This window comes from Lissotriton vulgaris, chromosome 5, assembly GCF_964263255.1.
Source record: "Lissotriton vulgaris chromosome 5, aLisVul1.2, whole genome shotgun sequence".
NCBI lineage: Eukaryota > Metazoa > Chordata > Amphibia > Caudata > Salamandridae > Lissotriton > Lissotriton vulgaris.
This window is the reverse complement of record NC_141693.1, coordinates 1,181,476,373-1,181,495,402: the sequence shown is the minus strand read 5'-3', so window position 1 is coordinate 1,181,495,402 and position 19,030 is coordinate 1,181,476,373. Positions and strand designations below refer to the sequence as shown.

General features: G+C 44.0%; 1 protein-coding gene across 7 annotated transcripts in view; it reads right to left on the bottom strand.

Moving 5' to 3' along the window:
• PLEKHA1 (pleckstrin homology domain containing A1) overlaps positions 1-19,030 on the bottom strand; it is a 712,942-nt gene that overhangs the window by 149,546 nt on the left and 544,366 nt on the right. The window lies entirely within an intron of this gene.

Below are 19,030 nucleotides of genomic sequence, written 5' to 3'. Positions count from 1 at the left end.
GATACCAAGAACATAGAGCAGAAAGCAGCATGTGGTCCATACATTGATATGCCAACCAAGCGGAAAGGATATGTCTCTCTCCCCACTTCTTCACCAACACAAACTTCTTCATAAAAGGTTGTGGCTTATCAGAGCTTTAACAGGGTGATGCTGGCAAATATCAACAGCTTTCCTCACTACACCATGTGCTACAGAGGCTTAGAGACACATTCACTCCCAGGCTATATATGACCTTCAACCAGGTGTGCTATACCAAACAAAATCCTTTAAAATTGCATCTGTGCTTGCAGTACCAGCATCCCTGAAACAAAGAATAGAATCCTTTAAACCATCATTTAATGTAGTACAGAAGCAATGCTGCCACCCTGAGCAAGGGATCACTTTGAAACGGTATTTTCTTGTATCCCAAAGGGCCAATAATATTTCCTCTTCGGAAACTGCCTCACTACCATTTTTGCTCAAATCCATTGCGTCAGATTCCTGGGATCGCAGGATTCCCAGCCAATTTGTTTAATTTGAGGTCAAATCAATGTTTGAGGTCAAATGTCTTTGGGCTTCTACGCACTAACAGACATTTTGAAATACCCAAATGAAGGTTACAGCATCAGAAGGCGGAAAGGTTAAATTAACCTATTTAAAAGTGTGACTCCAAATTTCCTTCAGAATATTTTAGTGCAAACATTGACCCTGTGAGCTGGATCAGGATAATTTAGTACAGAAAGTTCACCATGTACACCTCCCTGTGCTGAATTCTGTGTTGCCCTCATACTTTTGAAATCTTTGCAGCAAGATATGCTAGAGGGGTGTCCCTTCCAGAGCCCACCCATATAAGACGACCATTAAAACTGCTTACTGAAAGGTTGTTTTCTCACTTTAGAGCTCTCCTGTATGCAATCATTTAATTTTTACTTTAAATGCTTCATTGTGATAGAATTTTTCATCTATGCCAAACAATCGAATATATACATGTCATGATTCATGTAATGGATTTGGGGGGGTGGGGGCTGTTCATACACCTTTGAATTTATGATCCAGTTTCAGCTCTTTCATGCCCTCCCTGGCCAAGTCACCTACAGTGCACAGGCACACTGGTCCACATAGTAAATGTGTTTACATGTAATATTCAGGGATAGTGATGTGTGTTTTCAATATTGTAACGGAGCAGCACCTCACTAATTTAGCAAATAATCTAGACGACACCCTCCCTTTTCTCATTTGTGCGGTCCTGTTTTGATCTAAAAACCTTTTTATGGATGTTTGATGAAACATACACAGCACTTCTCTGCAAAATGTCTATATTAGACTGACACCTCATCCACATTAAGAATAAATTAAAGGAAAACGGCATTTAAAACAATCTGTTTAAGAATTACTCCAGGTCATCAGGTCAAGACTCTCAGCAGAATAGAGCTGGCTCTATTAGGGGGCCCCCTGAAAACTGGGGCCCTAGGCCAGAGCCCACTTTGCCCATTCCTTAAAATGTCTCAGCGTGAAGGAAGTAAAATGTTCCCTAAACCATTTGTTTGTGGTATGTTGTGCGGCACATTCACATACTCTGCATACTCCTGCTATTTAATGTTGGGCTTGGACATTACAAATTGTTTTTCTTCAAAGAAGTTTTGAGTCTCGAGATGTGTTGTGACTCCCCTCTTAGACCACAATGTGCATGGCCACCGACTCCATTGAAGACTGTTATTCCGCTCAGCGGGTGAAATTGGAAGATAGTGTGTGCAGTAAGATTACTGTGATGTGTCAGGTGCATTATAAGATGCAAATCAAGTAAAAAGGACACGTCACAATTTCCAGCTTCTAGGGAAGAGGGTGGATACATGTGAATTTACAGAACTACTTGCTACTGACAGGTTCTTACAATGTAACATTTTCTGTTTGAAGCATGCGTCAAGAGTAGAGCCACAGGCAATGCATTCGTTGGAATTGCTTTTACCATTTAAGAGGTGGCTACAGTGCAGATGATAGACATTTGTAATAATTTTACCATAACTGGCCAACCATAGACTGCTGATGGGATAATATGTCCACACAATAGTGCTTTGTTAAGGTGTGGAGAAATGCCTTGCAGATATCTGCTAATGGGATGTTAACTAGGAAAGCCATGGTTGCCCCCTTTTTGCATGTACTGTGCTCCCTGGTAGCTACAGTGACTACATGTTCAACTTTGGTGTAGTAAGTTTGGATACACTTGACAATCCATCTTGCAATATCAGCTTTGGAAATGGGGGGATGTTGTATACTCTTATTTTGTTACTGCTTGCATTTCCCTTTAAATAGAACATTCTAACTTTGTTGATGTCACGATGCAACTTAGTGCTCTTGTATTCTCTTACTGCCAGTTGCTCCTGAGCCTTCAATGGGAACACCAGCATCAACTCTGTACTTCTATTAAAGTACCTTAACTACCTTTATGGCTTCCATGAAGCTTTATCTTCGATTTCATCAGGGGACCTTTGTGAGGTTTAGCAAAAGCTGATTAGTTGTGCAGAACCACTTGGTCTTGCCAATGTAGTACATGTTGTAGGACCTGACTCTTTACATAGTATATCAAAAGATGTAAACAGCGCAAAGAATCCAGGTATTCCCTAGTGTGCGGACAGGGGACAGCGCTTAGCAATCCCAAAGTGCTCTACTAAGGGGTAGTGTGGTCAAGCAGCCTTGGGCTTATCAGAGAGGAGTGTTAAACATCTACAAATACACACAAAGTCAATAAATGACGCACACAACTCAATAAGAGGATCCACACCAATTTATAAAAATCACTCGTCTTATGAAAAATCAAGACTTGGTGCAATTTCTAAAGCACTGATGTTACCCTATGTAGGAGAGACGTACACTTAAGGTAAGTATGGGGCAAGGTTCAAGGCAGCACAAACAGGTCACCTTGGGCAGCACCAGGGAGGCCGGGTGCATAGGTGCTTTTCAGTGTCGGGTGCCCAATATTATATTACAGGGAAAAAAGTACTGCATTCGGGCACTTCACAGCGACTTACGGGACCAATCACCTGGACTTAAGGTAAGTATGGGGCAAGGTCTAAGGCAGCACCAACCAGTCACCTCGGGCGGAAAGGAGGCTAAACGGAGGCGGCTGGGTGCAGAGGTGTTTTTCAGCATCATGTGTCCAATGTTATCATATGGGGATCGGTCCAGTCGAAAAGAGAATGCATGCTTTGTCTGAGAAACCAGTCAGGCTGAACCAAGAGGGGGGCTCAGGTCTCACGAAGCTCTGGGAACGTAGGGACACATTTGGTCCACTTCCACTCAGGTCAGGAGCGACCGGTGCAGAGGTTTCTCGAGGCATCAGGTTTATCACAACTAAGTCACTTGCTGTCAGGGTAGGCTGCACCAGCGTTGAGAAGTCCTCTCCTAGCAAACCTAAGGTGGGCTTCTTCTCTGGAGGGCCAAGGTACCACGCTGGCTTGAAAAATGCGTGCTGTGGGGCTGGCCGGTGTCAGCATTACATGGTCCAGAGTTCCCACAGTTCTTCCTGAGTCTTGGACGATCTGCTGGCAGCTCTCTCAGGCTTTTGGAGGCAGAGCAGCTTACAGGGTAAGTTGACTTTGGTGCAGTTGTCGGGAACAGCGAACAGGCTGGCAGGGTTGGCACCAAGTCAGTTGCTCCTTCCACATTTCTTGCTTTTTGCGGCTCTTCATTCCTCCTCCTTTTAGGTCAGCAGGATCGGATTGTCTAGTGCCAGGGGTTCCCAGGACTACTGAATTTATGGGGCTTTAGGGGAGTGAGGGGTAGTAGCCAATGGGGTGCCTGCTCTTGGAGTCACTTTCCACGCTATATGACCACTTCATGTGGGAAGTGGGCCAAACCCTATCCCATAACTTCTATGTTTGCCATCACAGAGATGGCAGACTGTAAAAAGTTGTATCCACTTCAGGTAGCCCACCTTCTGGCTACTTATTATCCCTCTAGCCCAGGTGCCAAAGGAGCTCTGAACAACTGGGGGCAGCATCCTCTCCTGTGTGGGTAAGCCAGATTCGCATACCAAAGGCAGCAGGCTCTTTGACGCTAGCTGCCTTGGAATGCTAATTTGCAGGTCACCCTGAAGGAAGGGGTGTAAACACCCTCTGTCCGAGCAGGCTTTGTTGCAGCCTTTCTGAGATCAAAGACCCTCACCCCTGGGGTTAAGAAACTCGTGTCTGGTGGCAGGATGGCTAAGACCAGTCATTTGGCAAACTAGTAGTTTGTTTTCAGTGGCAATCTCTAAGTTACCCTCTGGGTGCTTGCATTAATAAACCCAAAACAGCTCCGTTTTCAGTGAAGCCATCATGTAGCGGGTGAACACGTATTCACCAGTGTCCAGAGCATGTTCTTAAAATGGCTTCCCTGGTCACTTGTTCTTGCAGTAATTGAACTGGCCAGCAGAGAGGCATATCTGCTCAAGCAGTTATGATCAGACAAGTAGTATAGTGCACCTCGCCTTAGGGCTGTAAGGCCTCCTCTAGGGGTGACTTTCCTATGCTACATGCAGTGTCTGCAGGAATGGCACACAATGATGTGTGCCATGTTGTGTTTTCACTTTGGTCTGCACCAAGACACACAGCCTGCAGTGGTAATCTGTGGGTGCTTGGTGAAAGGTCCATTAAGATGGCACAATAAGATGGGTTGCAGCCCTTGGGAACCCTCTTTAGTACTTCAGGCCCTAGGTACCAGGTGTACCGTATACTAAGGCCTTAGAGAGGGTACTAAAGGTATTGCCAATTGGGAAAAAGATCTGGCACCAAGGACTTGGTTAGAAAACCCAGTGCACTTCCAGTCAAAACTACATCAATACCTGGCAAAAAGTGGGGGTGACCATGTCAAAAAAGGGCTCTTTCCTACACATGTATGCCTGCTTGAGGTCTACGGTGTGCAGTGCCTTTCACGCTATCAAACCTGGTTGTGGAAAGAACAAGGGAAGCTCAATAGTATGGTTGATGTGGAAAGGTGAGGCTTTCTTAGGCAAGCACTTTAGATTAGTTCTAAAGGCCAGCTTTACCTTGTACACCTGAATGAATGGTTCTTGAATCGTGAGTGCTTGCATTCACGGATGAGTCTGAGCGAGGTTATGGCTACTAAAACTGCTACTTTCCAGGACATAAAAAGAAGGTTGCTAGAGTGAAGGAGTTAAAATGTAGTAAAGAGCATGTTAAGGTTCCACACAGGGATGGGGTGTTCTTAGAAGTAGCACTGTTGTAAGTCCCTCCATACACCTCAATCACAGAGATTTTGAAGAGCAATGAGTGCTCCCTATTCTGCATGTATGCAGCAACAGCAGCAGGTAGGTGAAGATTTATGAATGTGTATGCAAGTCACACCTTCTGTACGTATAGAAGGTAACAGGTGATGTCTTGAAACAAGAGTTTAATATGCAGTAGTGGATACATTGCTTCCACTTGCTGCATAACATACTTGGGTAGCAAATCTTTGAGCTTCACACACTATGGCCATACACTTTGAGAGAGGTTTAGGTAGCAAAACTCTTAAGACCCCAGGTGCCAGATCCCTAGGTTGAGCTGCTTGAGGTCTGCGTGCCTGATTAGGCCACGTGCTTGTCCGAGAAGGTCCAGCCTGTTCAGTAGCTTTCTGTGGTTAATGGACATCCTCAGAGCACTGAGGTCCAGAGCTTTCTGCCGCAGGTTGGGGCCACTAGGATGTGGGTCATAGAACCCTGCCTCAGCTTCCTCACCATGTACAGGATGAGTGGGAGGGGAGGAAAAGAGTAGGCAAACCCTGAACAGTTCGTTCACATTGCACAGGCCATGGACTAAGGAAGTGGGTACCTGGATGTGAAGCATGGCCATTTTGCATTTTCTGAAGTGGCAAAGAGGTCAATGAGTGGTGTTCCCCACAGATGAAAGTACCTGTGTAGTACTTGTCGGTGGAGTTCCTACATGTGTACTTGTTGATGCATCCTGCATTGAACGGTCCAGCCTCAACAAGTGCTCCGCCAACAGATGGATCCTGTTGTGGACTGCCCTATTCCCAACACAGATAGCTAGGACGAGTGAGTACTCCCATGCTTTTGGACACAGTAGAGGGCCATCATGATGTTAATCTTTATGGAGGACCACTTTGACCACTATAGGCTTGAAAAAAGCTTTGCGGGTTAGGCAGATGCCAGCGGTTCAAGGTAAGCAATGTTTTGAACAAGATTTTGAGGGTTCCACGTTCCTTGCGCACTCACGTTCGCAAGATGTGCACCCCATCTGGTGACTGAATCATCTGTAGTGATGGTCACCTGGGGAAATGGATTTAATAAATGCATGTGGTGGAGAAAGTTGTTGGTGCTCCACCACTCCTTCGAGGATTGAGTGCTGACCTTTAGCAATATCAGATCTTCCCAATGTTCCTCCTCTTGTGACAACTGCCTGGATAGGCATTCTGAGTGGATGTTTCCGTCTGGTGTGTGCTATAATTGTTATGCAAGAAGCCATAATACCCAACAGCTTCATTACAGTTCTTACAATTAGTGGACAAACTGCCTGATAAAGAGGCAGCAGATGCTGAAATGCATTCACCCACTGCTGGTTGGGATAGACTTTCCCAGTGGCAGGGTTTAGCACTGAGCTGAGGATGGGCTGGACTAGTTGGGTTTTACAATACAGCTGTGCAAAGGTTCACAACTTAACAAAATTGTATCTTAAACAGCCAGATAAAGAGGAACTAACAGCTTACATTTTGAAAACAAAACACATTTCAAGCAGACACAAAGATGCCGCTATTCCAGCAAATGGCCCGATGCTTAACAATACAGAGAACTAGATTAGAAGAAGGAACGGAGAGAAACTTACATCCGTCTCTTTCTGCTTACTCAGACATGCTTTCAGTTTTGAGTGGGCAACTCTTTTAACTGTCAGGGGAATGCGCGTCAAAATATCAATACAGACTGCAACATATCGCCTTCTACAATATCGTCAATGTAATCATAGACAGGTAAGTGTGGATTTACTATTCTAACTCAACATGTACTTACCTCGACAATATTGTGCAAGTCAATACCTTACAAACAATGTTGCTGGGGCTGATTTTTCAAATCAGAATAGTGGAGTGGAGACAATGGACTCAGCAATGTGTTTCATGTGACAAGATGATATTTTGTTTGGAGGTGGTTTCGTTGGTATTCTGCATAATAATTTGACTGGCGCTTGATTCGTAGACCTAGTGACTACCCACTAACTGAGTAAGTGTCTATACAGGACATAAAGATGTTCTGTTATAAAAGCACACATGTACAGTCCTTTGCAAGAACCATTCACTATAGATGAAAAGCATCTAGAGCTGGCCCTGATGCTCAATATGCTGCCTACTTAGGTCCCTCATTGAAGAGTCTTTACACCATGTGTATCCACTGCCCCAGCCTTCTCTGCCTCTAGCAGCTAGCATGCTGTTTAAGGGGTCAGCGGGGTTTCCTCATAAAGACCTCCACCACCGTCTTTACCTCTCTATCAAATCCCTCTTGTGCATTTATTTCTAACAATCTTGACCCTTGTTGAGGTCATCAAGTTGTGCAGGTGGTCACACCGTGACAGTCAGTGAGGAAACAGCAGCTATATTCCTTCTCCGAATGTGCTGCAGTGAAATCTCTGCACGTGCACTAAGCAACCTGCTAAGCTTAAACCATGCACCTTTTACAGATCCCTCTCAATATTAACACCACCAATCAAGAGGAGATCTTGGCACTGGATTATCAACATAGGTGAAATAACCAGAAGGTCAAAGGAACTAAGCTCTAATACCGACTTTCGCGTATTATCTATTTTATAGTCTAAAATGCATTTTGGCACTCTGCCATGTAGTAGCTGAGCCTGTTATTTCCCAGAGATTGAAAAAAGACCATATGGCCATTGGCTCCTAGGAGTGTCTACAACCAAACCATGTGATGTCAATCAAAATTCTAGAACACCTTGAGTTTGAAAACTCTTCGGGATCACTTATCCACAGCTGAACTCTGTACCATAACTTCCTAATTACTAGACTTTAGAAACAGTTCTGAAATAGTGATTAAGAACTAGAAATTGGCTTTACACAGTGTCACTGACCAGATCTTTGACCTGGAGAATGAAACTCAGCACACACTATCTTCAAAGGAGATTTCAAGATTGTCAAGATAAATGCCAAAGGGTAATTTCTTGTCATCCTGGAGAGGATTTTGCACTTACACAATCTCTATCAGCACCCTTCCTTCTAATGTACCACTTTCCCATTCTCTTGCACACTATTTACTGTACCCTCTTCCATTGGTTCCCTAGTGAACTTGATTCTTCGGCGGGCATCAGCGATAAATTAAAGGAATACAAGAATATGAACCATTCAGTAGCTAATCATATTGCTTAGTTCCCGTTAAAACTATAACTTAAACTGAGCCAGCCTTGGTTTACGGCATCTCTCCAGAAAAAAAGACCAAACATAAAAGGAAAATGTGTACAGGAAGTCTAAATCAAATATTGTTTGCCCAAGCTGGAAGTCCTGATAAGAGTATAAATAACAGTTTCTGCTAAAGCCAACTACATACACGAGCAAAATGACACCACCTTAAAGCCTGCTATACTTTTATTTCAGTACTTTCATGCCAATACAATTCCACATTTGAAAACATTTTAACTCCCATCTGTCTCTAAATGCAACATATTTCTTTCTAATTTGCAGAAAAACCAGCTCCTCCATGAAACAAATCTCTTCCAATTGGACACCCATAGAAGCACCCCATTTTAAAACTAATGACACTATGACCAAATCTCTCATTAACAGACACACACTCTCAAGCCTTATAGAACACCTCACACCTACTGATTACTCTGATGTCATTTTTGCACATATCAAAACAAACCAACACCTTTTTGAATCAGCTTGGTGCTCATTGATCAATGCTTTACTCACCCTCGAAATCTTACCTGAATGGCTACAAAGTGGTCAGACCTGTTTCCAATAAGTCTAGGCTTAAGGAATCATTTGAGAGGGGTGTTGATAATATCCCTAAAAACATCTACTATCAATCTGATTCTAGTTTGAACGCTGACTGTAGCACCAAAATAGCCACTCAAACTAAATTAATGTGTGCTACATATTCCATAAGGGAGATTCCAGTTTACCATATCGCTCAATAGCATTTGACACAGCTGATCACTATAGCCTAATTTCAAACGGGAAACAGTTCATTTGGTCAAAATCCTGCATTGGTTCTCCTCTTTTCTAAGCAAATTGATATAACTTGGTGAACAAAGGAAAGTACATTTGAGGAAGAGCTGTGATGCAGAGGGATGTTCCTCAGAGCTTGTATCTTGAGCCGCTAGGTTTACTGTTCAAGAGGGTAGATGTCTACATTCATCAATATACAAATGGCTTCCAGATTGCCCTAAAACTTTACCCATTAACAATATACTCACTAAGCTCTTTGGCTTTATGATTTTTCTTTAAAGACTTCGAGTCACAAGGTAATGTGACTCAACTTTTTGCTGGTAATAACGTGGTCATTGGCTCCATTGTTAGACTGATTTCCAAACGGTTTAGGAGGATAGAGCTGGAGAAAAGTGATACAGTAAAGAGAGAGAAAGGACCATGCAAGAGAAGAAAGAAAGAGTGATAACTGCAACAGCCTTCTGGAGAGAAGGGTGGTTGCATGTGAATCTAGAGCCCTAAATGCCACAAACATATGATTACAGAGTAAGTAGCATTTTCTGGTTGAGGCATGTGTGGCTGTAGATAGATATGCTGCGCATAGACTGTAAAGCAGTTCTACCATAAGTAGTCTCTAGCCTTTGGGTGTAGCAGAAGAACAGGGAACTGAGTACAGTCTGACCAACCATGGCTTGTTGGTGAGCTAGTATGGCCACAGAATAGTGTTTACTGAAGGGGTGTGGGTACTGACCAAGCAGCTGCTTTACAAATGTCAGCTATGGGGATGTTCCCAAGGCAGGCCATTTAGGCCTCTCTCTTTCTGGTAGAGTGTCCTCTCGAAGTAACAGGTGGGAACCCTTTTAGATTTTGTATAAGAGGTTTGGATACATGTAACTATCCATCTGGCTTTGCCTGACTTTGATAAAGCCTTCCCCTTAAGCGGCTCAGAAAAAGCATCAAAAAGTTGTTGAGTCTTCGTTCTGTCCACATAATACAATAAGGCATGTTTAACATCAAGGGTAAGACGGGCCCATTCTGCAACTGAGTCAGGTTGAGGGAAGAAAACTGGGAGTTCAATAGACTGACTAATGTGGAAAGGAGAGATCACCTTAGGAAGAAATGTAGGGTTAGTGCAAAGAACAACCATATCTCTATGAACCTGAAAGAAGGGCTCTTCGAGTGTTAAAGCTTGGAGCTCGCTGACAGGGCTGAGTAAGGGGATAGCCACAAGACACCTTTCAAGATAGAAATTGAAGGGGGCATGAATGGAGGGGCTCAAATGGAGGACCCATGAGTCTTGTAAGGACAATTTCTGACTGAATCATTTGTTGCCATTCCACACTGAGGTCAGGGGATCTATGGAGGATTGACCCTCTGGAGTCCCTCCATGAAAGCTTTAATGCCTGGGATCCTAAAGAGGGAAAGTGTTACTAAATTTGGAGGTAAGCATCCACAGCAGCCAAGTATAGCCGGGCGGAGGTGAAGGCTAGTCCACAGGTTTGGAAGTGTAGTAGGTAGACGATATTCTGGACACTAGCTGATAAAGGGTTAATGTGATTTGAGAGGCAGTAGCAGATGAATCGTTTCCATTTAGCAGCATAACAGGCACGAGTAGTAGACCTGAGTGCCCCTTTCAGCATATTCATGCATTTGGAGTTAGATTAAAGGTAGCCGAATTCCAAGACTTCAGGAGCCAAATTGCAAGGTTGAGATACCTGGGATCGAAGTGCCTGTCTCTCCATGGTTCTGTGTGAACCAGCCTGTTGGGAAGCTCCCCTTGAGAAACCACTGAAAGCTCGATGAGAGTGGTCAACCAGGCCTGTCTTGCCCAGGTGGGAACCACCAGAAAGAGTGAGGTGTGTCAAAGCCTCCAAACAACAAATAGTAGGAGGGGGAGGCTCAAAAACATAGGCAACTATCCCTGATCAGTTCATACATCGTGCATCGGCCACGGACTGTGGGTGTGGGAATCCGGAGGCGAAGTTTGGCAATTTTGTGTTTTCTGCAGTGGCGAAGAGGCTCAAGTCAGGAAATCCCCATCGCCTGAAGTAGTGTAGGAGGACTGTATGGTGGAGTTCCCACTCCTGCACTTGTTGCTGCATCCTGCTGAGGAGGTCGGAGTTTTGTTGAAGATTAACTGGGCTAGCTGACAATGCTGGGGAAAGCGAGTGCCTTCTTGCTCCGGTAGGCAATACACGGCTGCCATGTTGTCCTTCCGGACAAGGACTACCTTGCCCACTATGCCAGGAAGCAAAGCCTTAAGCACTAGATCGACAGCTAACAGCCCTAGGTAATTGATGTGAAGGCCCCTGTGACTGGGTCCCACAGGATGTACTGGTTGAGGGGTCAGAGGTCTGGAATAGGACTGAGGCACCAGTCCTTCTTGGGACTGAAGAAGTAAAGGGAATACATCCCTGAGTCCTATACATTCTGTGGCACACGCCATATAGCCCCTTTGAGAATGAGCTCTTCCTGAAGAAGGTGTTGGTGTTCTGGGGAAAGGAAGTGTCTGTGGGATGGTATGTTGGGTGGTGTGGAAGTGAGCTCTAGACAGTAACTATGTTGAATGATGCCCAATACCCACTAGTCTGAGGTGATATGTTGCCAGGTGGGGAAGAACATCTGAAGTTGATCCCCCAACAGGGGGTTTTGGTGGGGAGTAGTAGCCAAGTCATTTCTTGGGTAAGGCTGCTCCTTTTGGGTCAGCCACCTTTGCCTCTATCTTTGGCGCTGTTACCACAGTAGGCACCTCTGAAGTAGCCTATGTGGAGGTTTGCTGGGCTGGCTGAAGCTTAAAGGACATGGAGGCTTCAGGGGAGGTGGTTTTGGAGCCTCCAAGATAAGCTCAAAGGCAAATGGACCGGCGAGGGATGGGTGTCTGTAAGGAGCCCATGGCCTTCATTGTCTCAGTATCCTTTACCTTCTCCAACATCTCATCAATCTGAGGCCCAAAGAGATGTTCCCCGTCAAGGGACAGGTTGAGAAGATGATATTGAAGGTCCGACTTGAAGCCTGAGGCATGGAGCTAGGCATGTCTACGGAGGAGCATGCTGGAGTTGAAGCCACAAGCAGCTGTGTCAGCAGCACCTAAATCACAGCACATTGGTGTTTGAGATGACCTTGCACTCCGCGACCAGCTTATGCCCTCTCTTATTGTGCTCCCCTGGGGGATGTTGGAGGAGCTCCTCCATCTCCTTCCAGTGGGCCTGGTGGTATCTTGAAAGAAGCCCAATGGAGTTGGTGCTGTACCAAAAAGTGTCACACTGAGCTGTGACACGCCTATCAGCAGTGTCTATGCGCTTGCTTTCTTTATCCGGTGGAGGGAGCTGACCCCTTGAGGAGAGGGGATCTGAAGGTGAGGCCTTATACTTCTTACTGACTCCGTAGGGTGACTGCAGGGGCCGTAATCAGCTCCTTGCAAAAGTTTTGAGCAGGTTTGAGCATTCCCTTCAGCATGGGCAGGTACTGCGTGGAACAGTGGGCAGAGGAGCGAGTTTTGAAGAGGAAGTATTCTTCAACAGATTCCTTGTGCATGTCTACCCTATGGTATGATGCAGCCCTGTCTAGTACCTTGTGGTAGGAAGAAGTGTCATCTGAAGTGGAGGGCTGGGCAGGGTAGAAGTCAGGATCTGTATCCCTCAGGTATCCACACCATAAGAATCCCTTGCGTCTCCTTGTGTGTAGGTATGTCGTATGGTTCCCCCCGGCCTTGCTTTAAGAGGTCAGAATGTTGTGACACTTATGGTGTATAGCAAAGTGGGGAGGCCGAGCAGCAGGTGGGGATGGTGGTGATAGAGACCTGGGTGATGTGGTGGAGGGCCATGTATTTTTTCTTCCGCTGCTTGGCTGGTGGTGGAAGCTTGTGTATGTGCATGTGTATCTATAGCCACACGTGCCATGAACAAGGAGTTCCTACTGTTCCTTGACAAACTAAGAATAGCAGATTATATTCAGTTCATCTCTTGTTGGGACTTCGGTAACACCATACCAGTAGGTGTCCCTCAATCATCACAAAATAATTTAATAATGTTCTCTGCATTTCTTAGACACTGACACAGGTTATCTATTGAAATAATGATCAAACCTAAAATCACTGACTCGTGCATGAAGCCAGTCACCTAGATAAAACACCATATCTAGCCAACCTACTTCACTTTATATATGGACGTCTCAGAAGAGAGAACTCTTTATATTTGGAATCACTCTGATTTAAAACCAGCTAAGCGTTACACTCAACCTTTACGTATACAGCAAAACTCTACTTGGACTATCAAGTGGTTCACATAAGAACAGAACCAACTCTTCTCTCACTCAAGTAACTGTTGAATTCTCTTCTTTTCTGCCTTGTTCTGATTTAATTCTGTACTGCAATCGGCAACTTAGTATATTGCTTATACACTTGCACTCTATATGTTTCTATTATTTTTGTCTTAATGTACACTGAAACCATTTTAGTGCACTGGTACAAAATGAATCTATTAAATAAAAAAAGGTTAGTGTCAAATTTCCCTGAATAACCAAACTACTGGAATTAAAGTATATCCAGAGCTCCTGGTTCTTTTTCCAGTTACGAGCTATGTTATTACTATATATGTACTCTCAGACGGCCCTTCATGTGTTACGGAAAGTAAAAATGTATGCAAAATTCCACAGTCTGAATATCTCTGAAGCTTTCTAGAGTGCTTACACACATTCAAGACTCTATGAAATTGGAGGCCATATTACTAAGCTGAAGTTATTGCCCCCAACAATGTCTTCAGAGTAGGGAGTCAAACTGGATTATTGTGTATCAATTTAAATGAAAATCAGAAAGTTTACACAAGGTTCAGAACCTTGGGAGGAACAGTGACTGGTATTGGAGGAAACAAATTAAGGAAGTGTTTCAGAAAAAGTGCCACTAGTGGTGATCTAAACAAAGACGGCAGGTAAGGAAGACACATGAAGGCAGACAAGGCAGCTAAATAGTCCTTAATTGTAACCACTGTCAAACCCGGGTGCGTAAAAGAAGTTAATAGCAGGACATTGGCAAAGCAATATTTCAAAGCATCCAGGCTTTCCAGCTCACTCCATTAAACAAACTGGTCCAGGCAAACTACAGGAGTCCACGCAAACTACTGTAGTCCACATATGCAGCTGCAGCCTTTTTTGACTGGGGTGAATGATAATTTTGCTGCTACAGTAGGTCATCCCTATGTGGAAGAAAAAGACGTGGCTGCATGATGAATGCCAACAAACTGGAATAACAGATTCTCTTTGCCCATCTGGGGCAATCAGTTGTGCTAGGTCCTCCTACTCCTTCAATAGTTTCAACATAAACAGAATCAGTGGTAATGAGTACAGCAGGCTCAGCAAGAGGCTGCACTTGAAAGCATCTTCCAGGTAACTATTCAGAGGGAAGTGCATTGCACAAAACTGAGGGCAGTTCCTGTTCTGGGCTTTGGCAAAAAGATCCATGTATGCAAACCCCAATTTGGAGAAGATTACCTCAGTCACTCTGGGGTGTACTCTTCAATTGTGGTCTTACACCCAGAAGCAAATGAGAGTATCCACTGAAGGAACCTGCAAGATAAGCTGCCAATGGGACAAGTTCCTATATCCCCCCCTAGTTAAATAGGGTCCATCACCTCACTCTGCCATATCTCCTCATGTAATGGACTGTGATGGAGCTGCCAAACAGACTCTGAATGGAGCTTTCTGAGACGGAAGGAAATTTGTATTTATGGCAAGCCAGACCACCTGCATTTAAATTTATATCCACATGTACATGTAGACACCGGTAGACATGAACTAAATGCCATTGTGGGCACCCAGGCTCTATGAGGAGGCATCTATGACTGTGGTAGCTTGCGTCTGCGAATGGCTGGAGGAAAGACCCACCACACAGAGGGGTGCATCCACTAGTGCTAATCTGGATGAACAGATTAGTGGATGTGCACAACAGAAAGGCTACCTTGATGCTGGAGCCATTGTCGTTGCAAGCACTGAAGGCCCTATCCGACAACCTGCTACTTGACAACAAGATGGATGAGGTCATTAAGCCAAGCAGACCTAAGACATGCAGAACTGGGAGTGGTGTCTGAGTTAAGAATCTTGGAATCATCCCATGTATATCTTTGATCCGATGAAGAATAGTCTTTATGCAGTTCGTGTCTAGCACCGTTTAAATGAAGGTTAGTCTGTGATGGAGTGAGACACGCTTTTGGCCTTCTTTGTAAAGACCAAGCTGTGGAGTACAGTCAAGGCGCACTGAAGGTGTATCTCGACAGGTGCCGGAGACTCAGCTTGCACTAGCCAGTTGTCCAAGTATGGAAATATATGGTCTCCTGAACCTCGCAATGCCTTCTGTATTTTCTGTTGGAAGATCTTTTGGGGAATTGTTTCCTGGCAGGAGACTTACTTGAAAGTGTAGGGAAATCACTTTGTCATATCTCTGCAGGCCTTGGTCAAAAATCTATCTCTTAGCCTCCTGCTCCCTTTAGGTGCAATGAAGTGCAGGATTTTGAGGCCATGTTTTTGTGATACAAGGATAATTATATGCCCATTTGTGACAGGGTTTAAACCCAGAATGTTTTTAAGACTCTTAACATAGTTGCTCATAAAATGCTGAGAAATTTCTTCGATAAAGCACAAAGAGTGATTCTAACCTACTCTGTACACTGATGGGGCATGAAAAACATTAACTTATGCAGAGTGCTGGTTGGCGTCTGCTATGCTCCGATGTCATGTCTGGTGGGAAGAGTCTTAATGGCCGGGAGACCCTCCCCTGGGAAAATGTATCTATCCCCCATCTGACGCCTGGAACAATATTAATCTATCCAGTGAGGAATGGGTAGGACAATGAATCCAGCAGACCCTCAAGCTGGATGCTAGAAATTTGCAGCCATAAATGTCTTCTTAAAGAAATATCAGTCACCACTTGTCCACTACCATAGCCTTCCACATCTAAAGTTGCCAGAATACTGGGTGTTTCTTAATACTAGTTTACAAAAGCAACATTAGATTGCTTTTTTTTTTAAACAGACATCAGTTCCCGCTGACCTCCGTTTTATCCAGTTACAGGCACAGTGATTAAACAGTTCTCAATAATCACTTCAATTCCTTCATTTTCTTGCCCACTGGAACAACAATTAGTGAGTCCATTTATAAAACAACTCGATGAGGGACTTCTGCGAGAGCCCTGTGCTTTTTCTTAGGCCTACATGCGAACTGAAATGAGTGTGAAGAAAAAACTTGTACTGAAACTATTCAAAACTGGAAGATATCGAGATGAAGTTACATTTGAAAGTTTTATTTCCACACAACTGTTTGTATTAGACTGTTAGAAGCTACAGATCACCTAGCGGTGAAGGCCAGAAGGTAAATTCCCCTTCTATAGTGGGGCGAAAATTTTGAAGTTTCACCAAACCCAACTCAAGTCTTCTAAATCAGGTTTACATTGGTCAAACTGGTTACCTTCATTGTACTCCAGGTACTCCAGGGCGTCATGATAGACCTATGTATGAACATCATAATCTCCATTTGTACCTCATGTAAGCTGATCTATGGTGAGCGCAATACCCACAACATCCTGCACTTTGAAATTTGCCTTCTTTATTGGAAGCACATCAGACTTTAGAGATGGTGGTAAATGTTGCTGTAAAGCTCCAATGCTCTCATTATTTTAAGTAATGAAAGTGTACTTTCAATGTTCATACATCTTTCTGTAGAAGCATATTCCCCTTCATACAAAACATGCATGAAATATTGATTAACTTTTTTTTAATGTAAACTTTTTTAGCGGGGGCTAAAACACAAATCAGGTACTTCCTTACATTCAGTCTCACAAGAGTAAGGTCCATTCAGATGTCAAGGAAAATTGTTCCAGAGTGAGACAGATTGTGGGCCTGATCGCTCACAATTAAGAAACTTGTGAAAGTTCAATGTGAATGCGGACTTGCTCAGAATATTGAGCACCATCGTGCGCACTATTCTTGACTAGCAAATAGAATTATACAGTGATTCTGTTTCTGTAAAAGGACACATACAGAGAAGTTACCCTAAAGTCTTTAACTTTTGCTGCTCTGTTATGTTAGTTATGTTAGTATGAATTTGTAGAGCGCACGTTCACCCCAGGGTTTCTTGGCGCTGTGTGCCGCTGGGGAACCCGTCCTGGCTTTCCCTGTGAGATGGTCCCTATTGGGCATCCCCAAGGTGAAGCCAGGAATCCCCGGCAGCGAGGGGGCCGTTGTGGAGATTAAGCAAGCTATTGCCCAGAGTTACAGCGTGGGACCCATGGTTAGAGAGGCACCGAGGCGAGATTTATCGAGCCCGCTAACATTGGTTCTGTACCCTGCCGCGTCAGGAATTGAACCCTGGTCCCGGGCCGACCTCTGCTTCTGGGTCTGCCGCCTCTAACCGGTGAGCCACACTTCTCCACTTGCTCTGAGGAATTTCCTACAGAATTAGCAATAACTTTTCTTAGCAGGCATTTTTTGTTCTGCGGTTAACAAAGACTATTTGATTTCAGTTAAATTATAAATATAAAATAGAATTACGAATAGGGGCTTTCACCTGACCCTCTTCATTCACTAGCCTACTTCAACTTTCATTCATGTTTTGCTTCTGCCCACTACAGTATACAGTTTGGGGCAATTGGTCAACCCTTTTGAGCAACTTTCTCCCTCCGCAATGAGTAATGGCCTTCTGTTGTGCATAAGGTGCACTGCTGCCAAAAACTAGTCTCCATCTGAGGCCAGGACTTATGGAACTAGGTGTTATTTTTTTCTTTACAATATCCACTTTTTTCACTTTGCGAGGGCCAGTTGCTCCCAAAAAAATCAGCTAGCAAGGCCTTTACATCTACTTGCAGCATGTCGCACACCACGCTCACTGCAAACAACATTCATTTCAGAAAGAGCTTTAAACCCATTCTAAAATGTACATACACCATCCTGGTTCCCATGTCGGAATGGTGCTTTTAACCAATTCAGAAATGACTGCCAGTTCTTATGCAGGTGCAACCAAGCGCACCTTAGGTGGCCATCTTTTACATTTTTGTAAGCCTTTACTACAAAGACATTGAATGAGGTCTGCCTTTGCTTGCACAGGTGAACACATGCTGCCTCTTTTTTTCCCATGTTTTTGTAAAGAAGTTTTATAAAAATAATAAAAACCAGTCACTGGAAAAGTAAATATGTTGGCAGCTTTAGAGGAATGACCTTTAAGAGTTTCAAACATCTTACTTATATTAAGGAACGCGTTCCTTCTTATTTATGAGTCTGATTCTCACAGATTCCTTACATGGGCACTATACATGCATCCATCCGTCATAGCTGTGACACCCACAAACCAGCACCAGGTGGAGCTCTATGAAGGCAACTCTGGAGCTGCATGAGATCCAAATATTAGGTCACATCAATGTATAAAGCATGCTGGTGATGGCATTGTCCGTTCCAATCTGGTTTTCTGCATTGGCACTAAAGCCAAGACGCAACAGTTTACTTTACCCTCTCACGTCTTGCAGAGGTAACATATCAGGATGAAATATTCTTGGAAAGAGTGAGAGGTAGAAGGACTATGTAGACAATGTAACATGAAGCAGCAAGAATGTTTCCAGAGGTAAGATTTCTTATGTGAGCCAATCTGAAAGCTTTCTTCCAGACAATGGGTTAAGGATCATTAAACAAATCACATTAAAAAAGATTGAACAGACCTACTATAGAGGAATGCATAACTTCTGCCCAAGTATTACTGCTTAATGAAAGAATGCAGCAGGGAACAAGTAACTACTTCACAAAAACCCCTGAAAATGCACTCCTCTCCAATGCAGAAGTAGTAGCAACACCTCCAGTAAAGTGAACCCTGAAATGCTTTAGCGGAGTTTGACCAGCTATCTAAAAGACTGTTGTCATCAATCGTGTACTATAAAAAT